Source organism: Oratosquilla oratoria, chromosome 11, assembly GCF_046742065.1.
Source record: "Oratosquilla oratoria isolate Oo_2021 chromosome 11, ASM4674206v1, whole genome shotgun sequence".
NCBI classification, from domain to species: domain Eukaryota; kingdom Metazoa; phylum Arthropoda; class Malacostraca; order Stomatopoda; family Squillidae; genus Oratosquilla; species Oratosquilla oratoria.
In genome coordinates this window covers 24,478,471-24,494,754 of record NC_134787.1, presented here as the reverse complement: position 1 = coordinate 24,494,754, position 16,284 = coordinate 24,478,471, and the positions used below count along the sequence as shown (strand labels likewise).

At 35.0% G+C, this 16,284-nt stretch overlaps 1 protein-coding gene across 4 annotated transcripts in view; it reads left to right on the top strand.

The window, feature by feature from the left end:
- LOC143029675 (cytochrome P450 2L1-like) overlaps positions 1–16,284 on the top strand; it is a 52,569-nt gene that overhangs the window by 18,509 nt on the left and 17,776 nt on the right. The window lies entirely within an intron of this gene.

The window sequence follows — 16,284 nt, the reverse complement described above, 5'->3', positions numbered from 1 at the left end:
GTCAAATACAGCAGTGGGTTGGCTGGTGAGGTTGTTTAATGTGTGCCTAAGGGAGGGGAGTGTGCTAGAGGATTGGAGAAATGCATGTATAGTTCCACTTTACAAAGGAAAAGGGGACAAATGTGAATGTAGTGGTTTTAGAAGGATCAGTTTGCTGAGTGTATTTGGAAAGGCATATTAAAGGGTGTCAATTGGTGAGGAAAAGTGTGGGTTAAAGAAAAGTATGTGGATCAAATTTATATGGTAGAATAGATTTGAGAATTTTTTGACAAAAGGCAAAGGTGTTTTTATAGGCCTTTATGGATTTAGAAAATGCTTATGACAGAGTGGACAGGAAGGCATTGTGGGATGTATTATAGGTATATATAGGATAGGGGATAGCTGTTAAGAGCAGTCAAAAGATTTTATGTGAGTAGTAGAGCTTGTGGTAGGGCTGAGAATGGTGAGAGTGAGTGGTTTGATGTGAAGGGTTGTGTTATGTCACCTTGGCTGTTAAATACACACATGGATGGGGTGGTACAGGAGATAGAGGCAAGGGTGGTGGGCAGGGGATTAGAGATAGTGACTTGGGGTAAGTGGAAGGTGAACTATTTGTTAGCTGATGACGTGATGCTTGTAACTGGGTCAGAAAAGGGTCTGAAGCAGTTGACAGCAGAGTTTGAGAAGGTATGCAATAGGAAGAAGTTGAAAATGAATGTGGGTAAAAGCAAGAGCCTAAAATGCACAAGAGGTGAGGGTCACAGTAAGTTGGAGGTAAGCCTTAAAGGAGACAGGTTAGAGGAAGTGAATACCATAGTTTTAAATATTTAGGGTCACCTGTAACACGTAATGGAGGAGTAGAGGTGGAGGTAAATTGTAGAGTTGAGGAAGGAAGTGAATGTCTTTGGAGAATGAAAAATATCAGGAGAGATAAGTACAGTATCAAGGGATGGATGCGAAGAGAAGACTAAATGAAAGGGTGATTGTACCTATGACACTGTATGGGTCGGACTTAGTATTTAAGGGAGGCAGAATGAAATGAATGGATGAGATGATGGGGGTCTTTGAGTAAAAGAATAGCTTTTGAGTTGTGTTATAAGTTGGGAAAGGAAAAGGCAAAATATAGGTGTAAGTAGAGACTGGTTGTGAATGGATAATATATTGTCACTACCTGAATGGATTTCTCTTCATCATTTCTATTTTTGGATGGAGGGAGAAGAATGAAAGGTTGGTGTGCAAATGAAGTGGCTAACTCTGCTGTGGGCGTGCTGTGTCTTGTTGGATTGCTTCTGACCCAGGCAGTGGGTAGAGGAGAGGGATGACCCTTTATCCACAAGGAACTATGATGAAAAGGAAATGTGTGACAAATGGGAATGGGCTGGGTGCAGGTAGGTGCATGCCTTGGCTGACTACCTCCCTTATAAGGGGAAAGAAGCCTGTTGGTATATATATATATATGTGTGTATATATATATGTGTGTACCGTATTTTCCGGCTTAAAATGCGCATCGGGTTATAATGCGCACCCATGCACTTTGTTATCTCGGTACACAGATAGCGCGCACCGATGTATAACGCGCATGCCCGATCGCATTTGTCTATAACGCAGTTTTACCTCGGTATTTATATAATGTGAATATGCTGTTTCCGTATGGTCACCGAATCTCATTAAAGACATTGACAGACTGGAAAAAGTACAACGGCGAGCCACAAAACTGATTCCAAATATCAAAAATAAATCATACGAAAATCGACTTAAGCACATGAATCTGTTTTCCCTAAAAAAGCGTAGACTCAGAGGTGACTTGATACAGGTCTTTAAGATTTTAAAGGGAATTGACAACATCAAAAGTGACCAAATTTTCACATTGAATGAGAATCAGACAAGAAACAATGGTCTCAAACTGTCCGGAAATAGATTCAATTTGGAAGTAGGTAGAAACAACTTTGTCAACCGTGTAGTTAATGAATGGAATAAACTTCCTGCACAGGTAGTGCAATGTAGTTCAGTTCGAAGCTTTAAGAATCATTTAGATAAATACCTAAGTAAGATGCTGTAATTATTATAATTTATGTTATATTATTTGTTTTTGTTTTGTTATAATTTGTCTGTCTGATTTTCATTTATTATTAGTTATATGTCAATTTATTATCATTTACTATTTACCTGTTTGTTTGTTATTCAACTATACCAATGCATTTATTTATGTATTTTAATGGTTATTTACATTGTTATAGTTTTAATTTATTATTAATATGATTTTTTTTTTGCATCCGACCTAGATATGGATCAAAAGGTCTCCTGTCGGCATGCTTTGCCTTTGTAATCCTTTGATTACATGGAGAAGTATTTTTCATTGGCTAGAGCCACCGCTGGGAAATCTGTTGATTTGTCACTAAATTAAGTGTCAGTTTAGGCATCAATCAGGACACAACTAAGAAAAAGTCGGAACTACATGTACGGTACATATGACTCATGTTGTGCGTTGGTCCCTTATTACTTTGTAGCTTAAATAGTTTGTAGGAAATATGATCTAAAAAAAAGTTTATTGAAAGTGAAATATACAGAAAAATTTCGGGATTTTTATAGAAAATGTTCATTTTACATCTTGAAGAAATAATTCGTTTTTACCATTTTTATTTAATACTGAAACAAACTACAGACTTTCGTTTTAGCTTTGAACCTGCAATGACAGTGGTGAAATATGACAGTCTCTCATCAAGGTGACGTTTACTTAATATAACTCCCGAAAGAGGGTGTTGTAGTCAGGTGTTTGACACGAGTTTATGAACGGCCGCAACGGAATTTGTACCATACCTAAAGTGAAGCAACAAAGCCAACATAAAAATTCAAACAAGGATGCTATGAACATGGGCAAATATCATGAATATTGATCATGTTTCATGGTGTTTAGGCCTATTTAAACATGAAAAATAAGATTCGATAGATACCTACCTATACCAAATATTTATATACGGTAGCCCATGCTGGCGTATTCTTTCATGTCACCATGGCTGTTCTTCTTGTTCTCACGGAACGTCACGGAGAAGTGTGCCGTCCCGACTTTGTGACGGCCAACATCGTCACGTTGTGAAAAAAAATTACACACACAGCCGCAATTTTTATCGTAGGCCGTAGATAATGCGCACCACCGGATAACGCGCACCCCCATTTTTAGGCCCTTCCAACGGAAAAAAGTCGCGCACTATACGCCGGAAAATACGGTATATATATATATGTGTGTATATATATATGTGTATATATATATATGTGTATATATAATGTGTGTATATATTTATGTGTATATATATGTATATATATATATATATGTGTATATATATATATGTATATATATATATATGTATATATATATATATATGTATATATATATATGTATATATGTGTATATATATATATGTATATATGTATGTATATATATATATATATGTATGTATATATATATATGTATATATATATATATATATGTATATATATATATATATGTTTGTATATATATATGTGTATATATATATGTGTATATATATATGTGTATATATATATATATATGTGTATATATATATGTATATATATATGTATATATATATATATATGTGTATATATATATATATGTGTATATATATATATGTGTATATATATATATATATGTGTGTATTAGGGTTATGACTCAGAAAAAAAAAGTTTGCCTGGTACAAGATTTATTGAACATTTTGGTGCTAATCACGAAAAAATAACTCATTTTGTTGAACTTTGAAAATATGTCCCCCACACAAGCTCTTAATTCTTTTAAACATTTCAATAACGGTGATACTGATGCAAAGAAAATCTCAAACTATATACTGTTGGTAACAACAAACCGATCACATAAATACTTGTCTTTTTTGCATATTTTACTCAGTTCTTCCATCACTTTCACAGCTCTCTCTGCTATCATGTTCGTACGAGGTACATCAAGCACTGATGGTGACCTGCTCCAGTGATTTTTCAAGCATTTCAGGGCAGCGGCACATCCCAACTCGGTAATACCAAGGAGAAGGTCATCATAGCTTGTCTTCTTGAATATTTGATTGGTGAACCATGCTTCTTGCCATCTGTTGGCGATGAAACTTGCTGGACGCTCCAAAATATTACGCCATGATGGCAGTAAAAATTATGCAATGAGAGTATAAATTGCCCTCGAATTCCATCGGGCACTGTGTAGAGAAGGCAGTTTTCGCCACTTGATAATCGGGAAAGAAGCATGTTTCTTATAATGCTGGAATGCTTTGCAAAGTTCATACAAGAAATTGAAGTCATCCCTCCAGCCAGGGTTCTCATCCCTTTCTGTTTGTGTCTCTGCCACATACTCACTTTGTAGGTGATCATAGTTTTCCAACAGTTCATTGACAAACTTGTAGTTCAGACTCGGTTTGGTAGTCGTTTCAGAAATGTAGAAATCAAGAACGTGCCTCAATATTCTGTCCAATATGTGATGCTGACACCCAATGTATTGAGGCATGTCTAATCCTTTTCCGTTCATTGCTCTCTGTATTCTCGCAACAACACCATTTGATCGTCCAGTGTTTACAGCAGTCGTATCACATATGATCATTTTAATGCTTGACCAGGCATCATATTCATCAATTACTTTCTCCAGTGCATCATATATATCTTGCGAAGATCCACTTTTGCACCTTGCAACCCCTAGTCTAATATCCCTAGTTGCACTTTTGAGGCAGACCACTCGGTACTCTTGTTTTACTAGCCTTTTCCCATCAAAGTGAAGAGAAAAATCCTTCTCTTCCTTCAAAAGGGACTTTATCTCATCCTTCTATTTTTCTGCTAGTCTGATGACTCCTCGCCATACTCCTGATTGTGTTGGTGTAGGAAGAGGCACACCTTCTTCTGCAAGACTAGCACAAACTTTAGATGCCTTGTTGGTAGACAAAGACTGGCGACTCACTAACTTAGTGGCCTGGTGTGTGGAAGACAGTTTCCTTCTTTTAACTGGCTCTGGCTCATCATTAGAACTGTCCTCTGTTACACTGCTGACATTGTCACCTGAGTTACCAGATTCATTATCATCATTAGATGTACTAGTAAATTGTTCATGTGATATTGGAACATGTCTCTGTCTTTTTGAAGGATGTATGGAAGATTTAGGCGCTGGCTTGTGAGTGGTGTATCCAACCTTTCCATCTGACTCCACTTGTTTGTGATAAAGCTCTTTATCTTCACTACAAAGCCAAACACCATTAACTTTAGTAATATCAAATATATTCTCCATCCCATTCAAAAAGTCTTCATTTGGTCTACGTTGGTTCTTCTCATACAAAAGTATCAGTTTGGCCAGTCGTGCTTTTATGGCTTGCTGACTGAGAGTAGGAAAGCTGAATTTGCCCCACAACTGTAATAATTCTTCACAAATCCGTTGTATCCTAGTACTTTTCAGTTTGTCTTCCTTCAGTAAAATGTGGTATCTTCCCAATATATGCCGATTTTTAGGTAGCCTGATGAAACTTGTTAAGCATTCAACATATGGAAGATCACGCCGCTTTGTATGAATGGATGATGGTAGATTTGAAGCCCATTTTTGTGCATTCTTCTCCACATTATCACTGGATTTAAAGTATGCCATTTCTTCTGCGACTCTGCAATACAAGAATAAATTATCGTTAGGACTGCAAATAGCTACCTCACTAACATTTTAAACCTAAAATGCAAATCCTCTTGATCAAAAACGTAAGTGCTAGCCCCTACAGGACATACCTGATGAGCGAGCCAGACAGCACAACCAACAGCTATCAAGACTGACAGGTAACTGAAGCTACTGAGCCAGGCTCAGCCAGCCAAGATAATCTGATGATACTGTATGGGTGTATTGCATCATCCAATATTTACTCAGGAGAAAGTCGCCCAACGTTTCTATTCTAGGATGTATTGTACCTTGTTCATTTCTTATCAGTATTCATGAATTCAAGCAATAAAAATATAATGCCTGTGTTCTAATATTTTTCGATTATGAAATGCATATTGTTACAACATAGTCATCCTTACAAAACATGTTTTTTTATCTCTCTCTTTCTCTCTCTCTCTCTCTCTCACTCCTTTCATTTTCTATAATCTATAAAAAGGTATACTATGCTGTATGTAACAATATAAAGTTGTCAGAAATTTTTCAACAGAAAACCACTTTCACGGTGAAAATTCGCTAACTATGAGTGCATAGGTGGGGGAACTTTTTTCATATGAAACCGAAATAATTATAATTTATATGATAAGCGATTGGAAACTCATCACATGGGACAGCAGGCATTTTAAATTTCGAGATTTTTTTTTTTTGTCATAACCCTAATGTGTATATATATATATATATAAATATATGTGTGTGTGTATATATATATATATGTGTGTGTATATATATATATATATGTGTGTATATATATATATATATGTATTTACCTAGTTGTACCTAGTTGTATTTTACGGGAAGGGGAGCTATGCTCGTGGGGTCCCGTCTTCATTTCTCATTTTATCTAAACAATTTTTAAATTCATGTATTGTTTTTGCACACACCACTTTCTCATCTAACTTGTTCCAACTGTCTATTACTCTGTGAGGAAAGCTGTTCTTTTTCAAATCTCTTCTATAGCTGTCTTTTTTTTATTTTCTTTCCGTGTCCTCTTGTATTTCTGTCATCCCATTTTATCAGATTCTCTCTATCAGTAATTTCTATGCCTTTCATGATTCTGTAAATAGCTATCAAATCTCCTCTCTCTCTTCTTTGCTCTAGTGTCTGTAGTTCAAGTTTTTGTAGTCTCTCTTCATATGATAGTTTTGAGAGTGTTGGTGCCAGTTTTGTGATTGCTCTTTGTATTCTTTCAAGTTTTTTTATACATTTTTTTGTACTTGGTGACCATATCGTTGCTGCATATTCCAATCTTGGTCTTATCAGGGTGATTAGGATTTTCCTCACCATTTCTTCATCCAGATATGTAAATGCCACTTTGATTGTTCTTATTAAATTATAAGTTTCTCCAAAAATCTTATTTATATGTTTCTCAGGTGACATATTATTCATAACACTGACTCCCAGGTCCTTCTCATTTTCTACTTTTTTTATTCCTTCTTCTCCCAAATTATATGCTCCTGTTATTCTGTTTTTGCTTTTTCCAAATTCCATTATACTACACTTTTTTGTATTGAACTCCATCTCCCACTTCCTACTCCATTCTTGTACTTTATTTAGATCTCTCTGTAGTGATTCACAATCTTCTTCAGTTTTCACTCTTTTCAGTAGTTTTGCATCGTCTGCAAAGAAGCTCATATAGCTTTCAATTCCTTCATCCATATCATTAATATATATAGCAAACATTATTGGGGCCAGAACTGTTCCCTGCGGGACACCGCTTATTACTTCATACCATTTTGAGTGCTGGTTTCTTATCACTACTCTCATTTTTTTTTCTTGCAAAAAGTCTTCCATCCAATTTAGTAATTTACCTTGTATTCCTCCTTCAGATTCTAGTTTCTTAAGCAACTTCTTATGTGGTACTTTGTCAAAAGCTTTTTTTAGGTCTAGAAATGCACAATCAGCCCATCCATCTCTTTCTTGTATTATATCTATTAGCCTTGAATAGAAACATATTAAATTGGTGACGCATGATCGTCCTTGTCTGAATCCAAATTGCCTTGGATTTAGTACGTTGTTTTTTTCCAAGTATTTTACCCATCTATTTTTGATAATTCTTTCACAAATTTTTGCTATTGTACTTGTTAGAGAGACTGGTCTATAGTTGGTAGGTTATTCTTTATTTCCTCCTTTATATATAGGTACTATATTTGCTTTTTTCCAATCTTCTGGAACTTTTTCTTCTTTCAAGGAACTGCTTATTATGCTATGTATTTTGTCTGCCAGTTCATTCCTGCATTCTTTCAGAATCCAGTTTGCTATTTCATCTGGTCCATGCGATTTTCTGACATCAAGATTACTCAAGTGTATCAATATTTCATTCTTTGATACTTCTATTTCTTCTATAGGGGGGACTTTCTCTTTCCATTCAATCTCTTCAGGTTGTATGTTCTCCCTTGTAAACACTGATTTAAAATGTTTGTTCATAATTTCCGCCATTTCCATTTCCTCAGTGTATTCAACTCCCCCTTGTCTTAATTTCTCCAAGTCCTGTTTGTTTTTCAGTTTATTGTTTACAAATCTGTAGAATAGTTTTGGTTGATCTTTACATTTTTCTATGACATCTTTTTCATATTTTCTCTTTTCCTCTCTGCACGTTTGTACATATTCATTTCTATAACCGGTATATATTTTCCATTTTTCAGGTCTGTCTTTTTTCCATCTGGTCCAGGCTTTGTCTCTTTTGTCTTTTAACTCCCTACAACTTTTGTTGTACCAGCATTTTACATATTCTTTTTCTTGTTTTTGTCTTGGGACATACTTTTCCACTCCTTTTTTGTAAATTTTTGTCAAAATATTCCATTTCTTTTCCACTGATGTTTCTTCTTTGTATATTTCTTCCCAGTTTTCTTGTTGAAAGAATTCTCTTATTTTATCAAAGTTTGTTTTTTCATACATCATTCTTCCTTTTCTATATTGTTCATTTCTTTTCATATATTTTTCTTCATTAAGTTCCAGTTCAATCAATATGTGGTCACTTTTACCTATTGGTGTTTTATATTCAATCTTGTCCACTATTCTAGGTTCAGATGTAATTAATAAGTCTAGTCTCGATGGTTCTTCTTCATTTCTATACCTAGTGTTCTCCTGTATCCATTGTGTCATTGTGTGGTCAATAATCATCTCAAGTAGAGCGTTTCCCCATGAGTCGTCTCCACCCTTTACTGTCATTTCTTCCCAGCAGATTTCTTTGCAATTAAAGTCGCCCATCATAACTATTCTTCCTCCATCTTCCATTATTTTATTTAATGTTATCTTTGTGTCCTCTAACATACTTTTATGTTCACTCTCCTCCCATGAGGCTGTTTTTGGAGGCACATAATTGATCACAAATTTTCTGCTCTTCTTATCTCTGTCTTCCACTTCTATCATAATCATCTCTACTGTATTCTTTCCATATATGACACCTTTCACGTTTATATCCTTCTTAGTCAGGAACATAACTCCACCCCCTTGCTTTTTCTCTCTGTTTCTAATCCAATAATTGTATGCATCATGTCCTACACTGTTGGGTGGTAGTGGGCCTTTTAATTTTGTTTCTACAATTCCCATTATGTCCGGTTCTTTTTCCTTCAAATAATCATTCAGCTCATTCAATCCTGTTATTAATCCATCTATATTTGTGTAAGACACTCTTAGTTTTCTGCCACTTCCATTGTGTTCTCTGTTTCCCTTATGTTTTTCTTTTGTATGTCGAACTTCCTTAGTTTCATGTTCACTACTCTCCAATAGAATCTCTCTTTCTCTGACTCCGTTCTGTTCTCGTTTTTTGCCTTAGCTTCCAGTCTTTTCTGCTTTTCTTTCTCTCTTTCCTCTTTATTCATTTCCCTTTTTATCCATATCTATTTATATTGTTCACTTGTTGCTAGTTTCCCTGTTTTGGATAAGATATTCTCTGCCGTTGTTTGTGACTTGAATTTAATCTTAATTGGTCTGGTCTTGTCTGTGCTATACTTTCCGAGTCTAAATTTCTCTTCGATTTGTTTCATAATTTCTGGTTCATCTTCCTGAACTGATTCTAGTAATTGGCTTACTTTTTCATTTTCCTCTTTGATTCTTGTGGTTCTATCTGTGTTGTGTTTCTCTTCCATTCCTAATGTAATTATACATTTCTTCTTGTCTGCTAAATCTTACTATATTCTCCTTTTGTCTCATCACTTTAATAACTGAGTCTTCAGTATGTTCTTTCAATTGCTGTTTGACTATGTCAGTGAATGAAACCTTATTTCCTTCTTGGGTTGTTTTCCAATTCTTAGTTTCTTTAGCTATTGTCTCTCTGTTTTCTTTACTATTCTTCAATTCCTCATTCTCCACCTTTACTTCTCTTAACTGTCTTTTTAGGTCTTCTATTTCATCAGTTAAGTTTTTATTTGCCTTTTCTAGTTCTTCCAATCTTTCAACCCTTTGTAAAATGGTGTTCATATGACCTAACCTACTCTCCAAGTCCTCGATCACCTTATCAACCTTCTCCTCTAGTCTTGTCAGTCGGGGGGGGGGGGGGGTTTGTGTCCCCCCCACCCTCTTTAAATCCCTTGAAAATATTCTCATCACTTTCTACTGTATTGCTCTTATCTATACTTCTAATCTTTACATTTTTATTAGACATTTCGTCGTCGTCGGGAGCCCTTTTGTTTACCTTTCGCCTGTCTGCCTGGGCCAAGTCTACTCCTTCCTCATTTCCTTCCATTTCCCTCAGTAATCCCTCCCCCTTTCCTCTTTCCCTACTTTCCTACTACTCCACAAGCAATTTCCCCCCCACCCTGTAAAAACAATAGGCACTTCTCTTTGCGTTGGGATCCACAAACTTCAATTTTCTTCAGAACGTCTTCTAAGCCGTCCATTCGTTGAAGTGTGTGTGTGTGTGTGTATATATATATATATATATATATATATATATATGTGTGTGTATATATATATATTATATATGTGTGTATATATATATATATATATATATGTGTGTGTGTATATATATATATATTGTGTATATATATGTGTGTGTGTATATATATATATGTGTATATATATATGTGTATATATATGTGTGTATATATATATATATATATATATATATGTGTGTGTGTATTTACCTAGTTGTATTTACCTAGTTGTATTTTACGGGAAGGGGAGCTATGCTCGTGGGGTCCCGTCTTCATATCTCATTTTATCTAAACTATTTTTAAATTCATGTATTGTTTTTGCACACACCACTTTCTCATCTAACTTGTTCCAACTGTCTATTGCTCTGTGAGGAAAGCTGTTCTTTTTCAAATCTCTTCTATAGCTGTCTTTTTTTATTTTCTTTCCGTGTCCTCTTGTATTTCTGTCATCCCATTTTATCAGATTCTCTCTATCAGTAATTTCTATGCCTTTCATGATTCTGTAAATAGCTATCAAATCTCCTCTCTCTCTTCTTTGCTCTAGTGTCTGTAGTTCAAGTTTTTGTAGTCTCTCTTCATATGATAGTTTTGAGAGTGTTGGTGCCAATTTTGTAATTGCTCTTTGTATTCTTTCAAGTTTTTTTTATACATTTTTTTGTACTTGGTGACCATATCGTTGCTGCATATTCCAATCTTGGTCTTATCAGGGTGATTAGGATTTTCCTCACCATTTCTTCATCCAGGTATGTAAATGCCACTTTGATTGTTCTTATTAAATTATAAGTTTCTCCAAAAATCTTATTTATATGTTTCTCAGGTGACATATTATTCATAACAATGACTCCCAGGTCCTTCTCATTTTCTACTTTTTTTATTCCTTCTTCTCCCAAATTATATGCTCCTGTTATTCTGTTTTTGCTTTTTCCAAATTCCATTATACTACACTTTTTTGTATTGAACTCCATCTCCCACTTCCTACTCCATTCTTGTACTTTATTTAGATCTCTCTGTAGTGATTCACAATCTTCTTCAGTTTTCACTCTTTTCAGTAATTTTGCATCATCTGCAAAGAAGCTCATATAGCTTTCAATTCCTTCATCCATATCATTAATATATATAGCAAACATTATTGGGGCCAGAACTGTTCCCTGCGGGACACCGCTTATTACTTCATTCCATTTTGAGTGCTGATCTCTTATCACTACTCTCATTTTTCTTTCTTGCAAAAAGTCTTCCATCCAATTTAGCAATTTACCTTGTATTCCTCCTTCATATTCTAATTTCTTAAGCAACTTCTTATGTGGTACTTTGTCAAAAGCTTTTTTTAGGTCTAGAAATGCACAATCAGCCCATCCATCTCTTTCTTGTATTATATCTATTAGCCTTGAATAGAAACATATTAAATTGGTGACGCATGATCGTCCTTGTCTGAATCCAAATTGCCTTGGATTTAGTACGTTGTTTTTTTCCAAATATTTTACCCATCTACTTTTGATAATTCTTTCACATATTTTTGCTATTGTACTTGTTAGAGAGACTGGTCTATAGTTGGTAGGTTCTTCTTTATTTCCTCCTTTATATATAGGTACTATATTTGCTTTTTTCCAATCTTCTGGAACTTTTCCTTCTTTTAAGGAACTGCTTATTATGCTATGTATTTTGTCTGCCAGTTCATTCCTGCATTCTTTCAGAATCCAGTTTGCTATTTCATCTGGCCCATGCGATTTTCTGACATCAAAATTACCCAAGTGTGTCAATATTTCATTCTTTGTTACTTCTATTTCTTCCATAGGGGGGACTTTTTCCTTCCACTCAATCTCTTCAGGTTGTATATTTTCCCTTGTAAACACTGATTTAAAATGTTTGTTCATAATTTCTGCCATTTCTATTTCCTCAGTGTATTCAACTCCTCCTTGTCTTAATTTCTCCAAGTCTTGTTTGTTTTTCAGTTTATTGTTTACAAATCTGTAGAATAGTTTTGGTTGATCTTTACACTTTTCTATAACATCTTTTTCATATTTTCTTTTTTCCTCTCTGCACTTTTGTACATATTCATTTCTATAACCAGTATATATTTTCCATTTTTCAGGTCTTCTGTCTTTTTTCCATCTGGTCCAGGCTTTGTCTCTTTTGTCTTTTAACTCCCTACAACTTTTGTTGTACCAGCATTTTACATATTCTTTTTCTTGTTTTTGTCTTGGGACATACTTTTCCACTCCTTTTTTGTAAATTTTTGTCAAAATATTCCATTTCTCTTCCACTGATGTTTCTTCTTTGTATATTTCTTCCCAGTTTTCTTGTTGGAAGAATTCTCTTATTTTATCAAAGTTTGTTTTTTCATACATCATTCTTCCTTTTCTATATTGTTCATTTCTTTTCATATATTTTTCTTCATTAAGTTCCAGTTCAATCAATATGTGGTCACTTTTACCTATTGGTGTTTTATATTCAATCTTGTCCACTATTCTAGGTTCAGATGTAAATATTAAGTCTAGCCTCGATGGTTCTTCTTCATTTCTATACCTAGTGTTCTCTTGTATCCATTGTGTCATTGAATGGTCAGTAATCATCTCAAGTAGAGCATTTCCCCATGAGTCATCACCACTCTTTACTGTCATTTCTTCCCAGCAGATTTCTTTGCAATTAAAGTCGCCCATCATAACTATTCTTCCTCCGTCTTCCATTATTTTAGTTAATGCTATCTTTGTGTCCTCTAACATACTTTTATGTTCACTCTCCTCCCATGAGGCTGTTTTCGGAGGCACATAATTGATCACAAATTTTCTGCTCTTCTTATCTCGGTCTTCCACTTCTATCATAATCATCTCTACTGTATTCTTTCCATATATGACACCTTTCACGTTTATATCCTTCTTAGTCAGGAACATAACTCCACCCCCTTGTTTTTTCTCTCTGTTTCTAATCCAATAATTGTATGTATCATGTCCTACACTGTTGGGTGGTAGTGGGCCTTTTAATTTTGTTTCTACAATTCCCATTATGTCCGGTTCTTTTTCTTTCAAATAATCATTCAGCTCATTCAATCCTGTTATTAATCCATCTATATTTGTGTAAGACACTCTTAGTTTTCTGCCACTTCCATTGTGTTCTCTGTTTCCCTTATGTTTTTCTTTTGTATGTCGAACTTCCTTAGTTTCATGTTCACTACTCTCCAATAGAATCTCTCTTTCTCTGACTCCGTTCTGTTCTCGTTTTTTGCCTTAGCTTCCAGTCTTTTCTGCTTTTCTTCCTCTCTTTCCTCTTTATTCATTTCTCTTTTTATCCATATCTTTTTGTATTGTTCACTTGTTGCTAGTTTCCCTGTTTTGGATAAGATATTTTCTGCCGTTGTTTGTGACTTGAATTTAATCTTAATTGGTCTGGTCTTGTCTGTGCTATACTTTCCGAGTCTAAATTTCTCTTCGATTTGTTTCATAATTTCTGGTTCATCTTCCTGAACTGATTCTAGTAATTGGCTTACTTTTTCATTTTCCTCTTTGATTCTTGTGGTTCTATCTGTGTTGTGTTTCTCTTCCATTCCTAATATAATTATACATTTCTTCTTGTCTGCTAAATCCCTTACTATATTCTCCTTTTGTCTCATCACTTTAATAACTGAGTCTTCAGTATGTTCTTTCAATTGCTGTTTGACTATGTCAGTGAATGAAATCTTATTTCCTTCTTGGGTTTTCTTCCAATTTTTACTTTCTTTAGCTATCGTTTCTCTGTTTTCTTTACTATTCTTCTTCAATTCCTCATTCTCCACCTTTACCTCTCTTAACTGTCTTTTTAGGTCTTCTATTTCATCAGTTAAGTTTTTATTCGCCTTTTCCAGTTCTTCCAATCTTTCAACCCTTTGTAAAATGGTGTTCATATGACCTAACCTACTCTCCAAGTCCTCGATCACCTTATCAACCTTCTTCTCTAGTCTTGTCAGTCGGGGGGGGTTTGTGTCCCCCCCACTCTCTTTAAATCCCTTGAAAATATTCTCATCACTTTCTGCTATATTGCTCCTATCTATACCTCTAATCTTCACATTCCTATTAGACATGTCGTGATCATCCAACTCGTCTTGGGGTCGTTTGTCTACCTTTCGGCGGCCCGTCAGGGCCATTTCCTCCACCTCCTCATTACCTTCCATTTCCCCAGCAATCCCTCCCCCTCTCCTCTTTCCTTACTTTCCCACTACCCCACGAGCAATTTCCCCCCACCCTGCAAATACAAAAAGGCACTTCTCTTTGCGTTGGGATCCACAATCTTCACTTTTCTTCAGAACGTTCTTCAAGCCGTCCGTTCGTTGAAAGTGTGTATTTACCTAGTTGTATTTACCTAGTTGTATTTTACGGGAAGGGGAGCTATGCTCGTGGGGTCCCGTCTTCATATCTCATTTTATCTAAACTATTTTTAAATTCATGTATTGATTTTGCACACACCACTTTCTCATCTAACTTGTTCCAACTGTCTATTGCTCTGTGAGGAAAGCTGTTCTTTTTAAAATCTCTTCTATAGCTGTCTTTTTTTATTTTCTTTCCGTGTCCTCTTGTATTTCTGTCATCCCATTTTATCAGATTCTCTCTATCAGTAATTTCTATGCCTTTCATGATTCTGTAAATAGCTATCAAATCTCCTCTCTCTCTTCTTTGCTCTAGTGTCTGTAGTTTAAGTTTTTGTAGTCTCTCTTCATATGATAGTTTTGAGAGTGTTGGTGCCAGTTTTGTAATTGCTCTTTGTATTCTTTCCAGTTTTTTTATACATTTTTTTGTACTTGGTGACCATATCGTTGCTGCATATTCCAATCTTGGTCTTATCAGGGTGATTAGGATTTTCCTCACCATTTCTTCATCCAGGTATGTAAATGCCACTTTGATTGTTCTTATTAAATTATAAGTTTCTCCAAAAATCTTATTTATATGTTTCTCAGGTGACATATTATTCATAACAATGACTCCCAGGTCCTTCTCATTTTCTACTTTTTTTATTCCTTCTTCTCCCAAATTATATGCTCCTGTTATTCTGTTTTTGCTTTTTCCAAATTCCATTATACTACACTTTTTTGTATTGAACTCCATCTCCCACTTCCTACTCCATTCTTGTACTTTATTTAGATCTCTCTGTAGTGATTCACAATCTTCTTCAGTTTTCACTCTTTTCAGTAATTTTGCATCATCTGCAAAGAAGCTCATATAGCTTTCAATTCCTTCATCCATATCATTAATATATATAGCAAACATTATTGGGGCCAGAACTGTTCCCTGCGGGACACCGCTTATTACTTCATTCCATTTTGAGTGCTGATCTCTTATCACTACTCTCATTTTTCTTTCTTGCAAAAAGTCTTCCATCCAATTTAGCAATTTACCTTGTATTCCTCCTTCATATTCTAATTTCTTAAGCAACTTCTTAAGTGGTACTTTGTCAAAAGCTTTTTTTAGGTCTAGAAATGCACAATCAGCCCATCCATCTCTTTCTTGTATTATATCTATTAGCCTTGAATAGAAACATATTAAATTGGTGACGCATGATCGTCCTTGTCTGAATCCAAATTGCCTTGGGTTTAGTACGTTGTTTTTTTCCAAGTATTTTACCCATCTACTTTTGATAATTCTTTCACATATTTTTGCTATTGTACTTGTTAGAGAGACTGGTCTATAGTTGGTAGGTTCTTCTTTATTTCCTCCTTTATATATAGGTACTATATTTGCTTTTTTCCAATCTTCTGGAACTTTTCCTTCTTTTAAG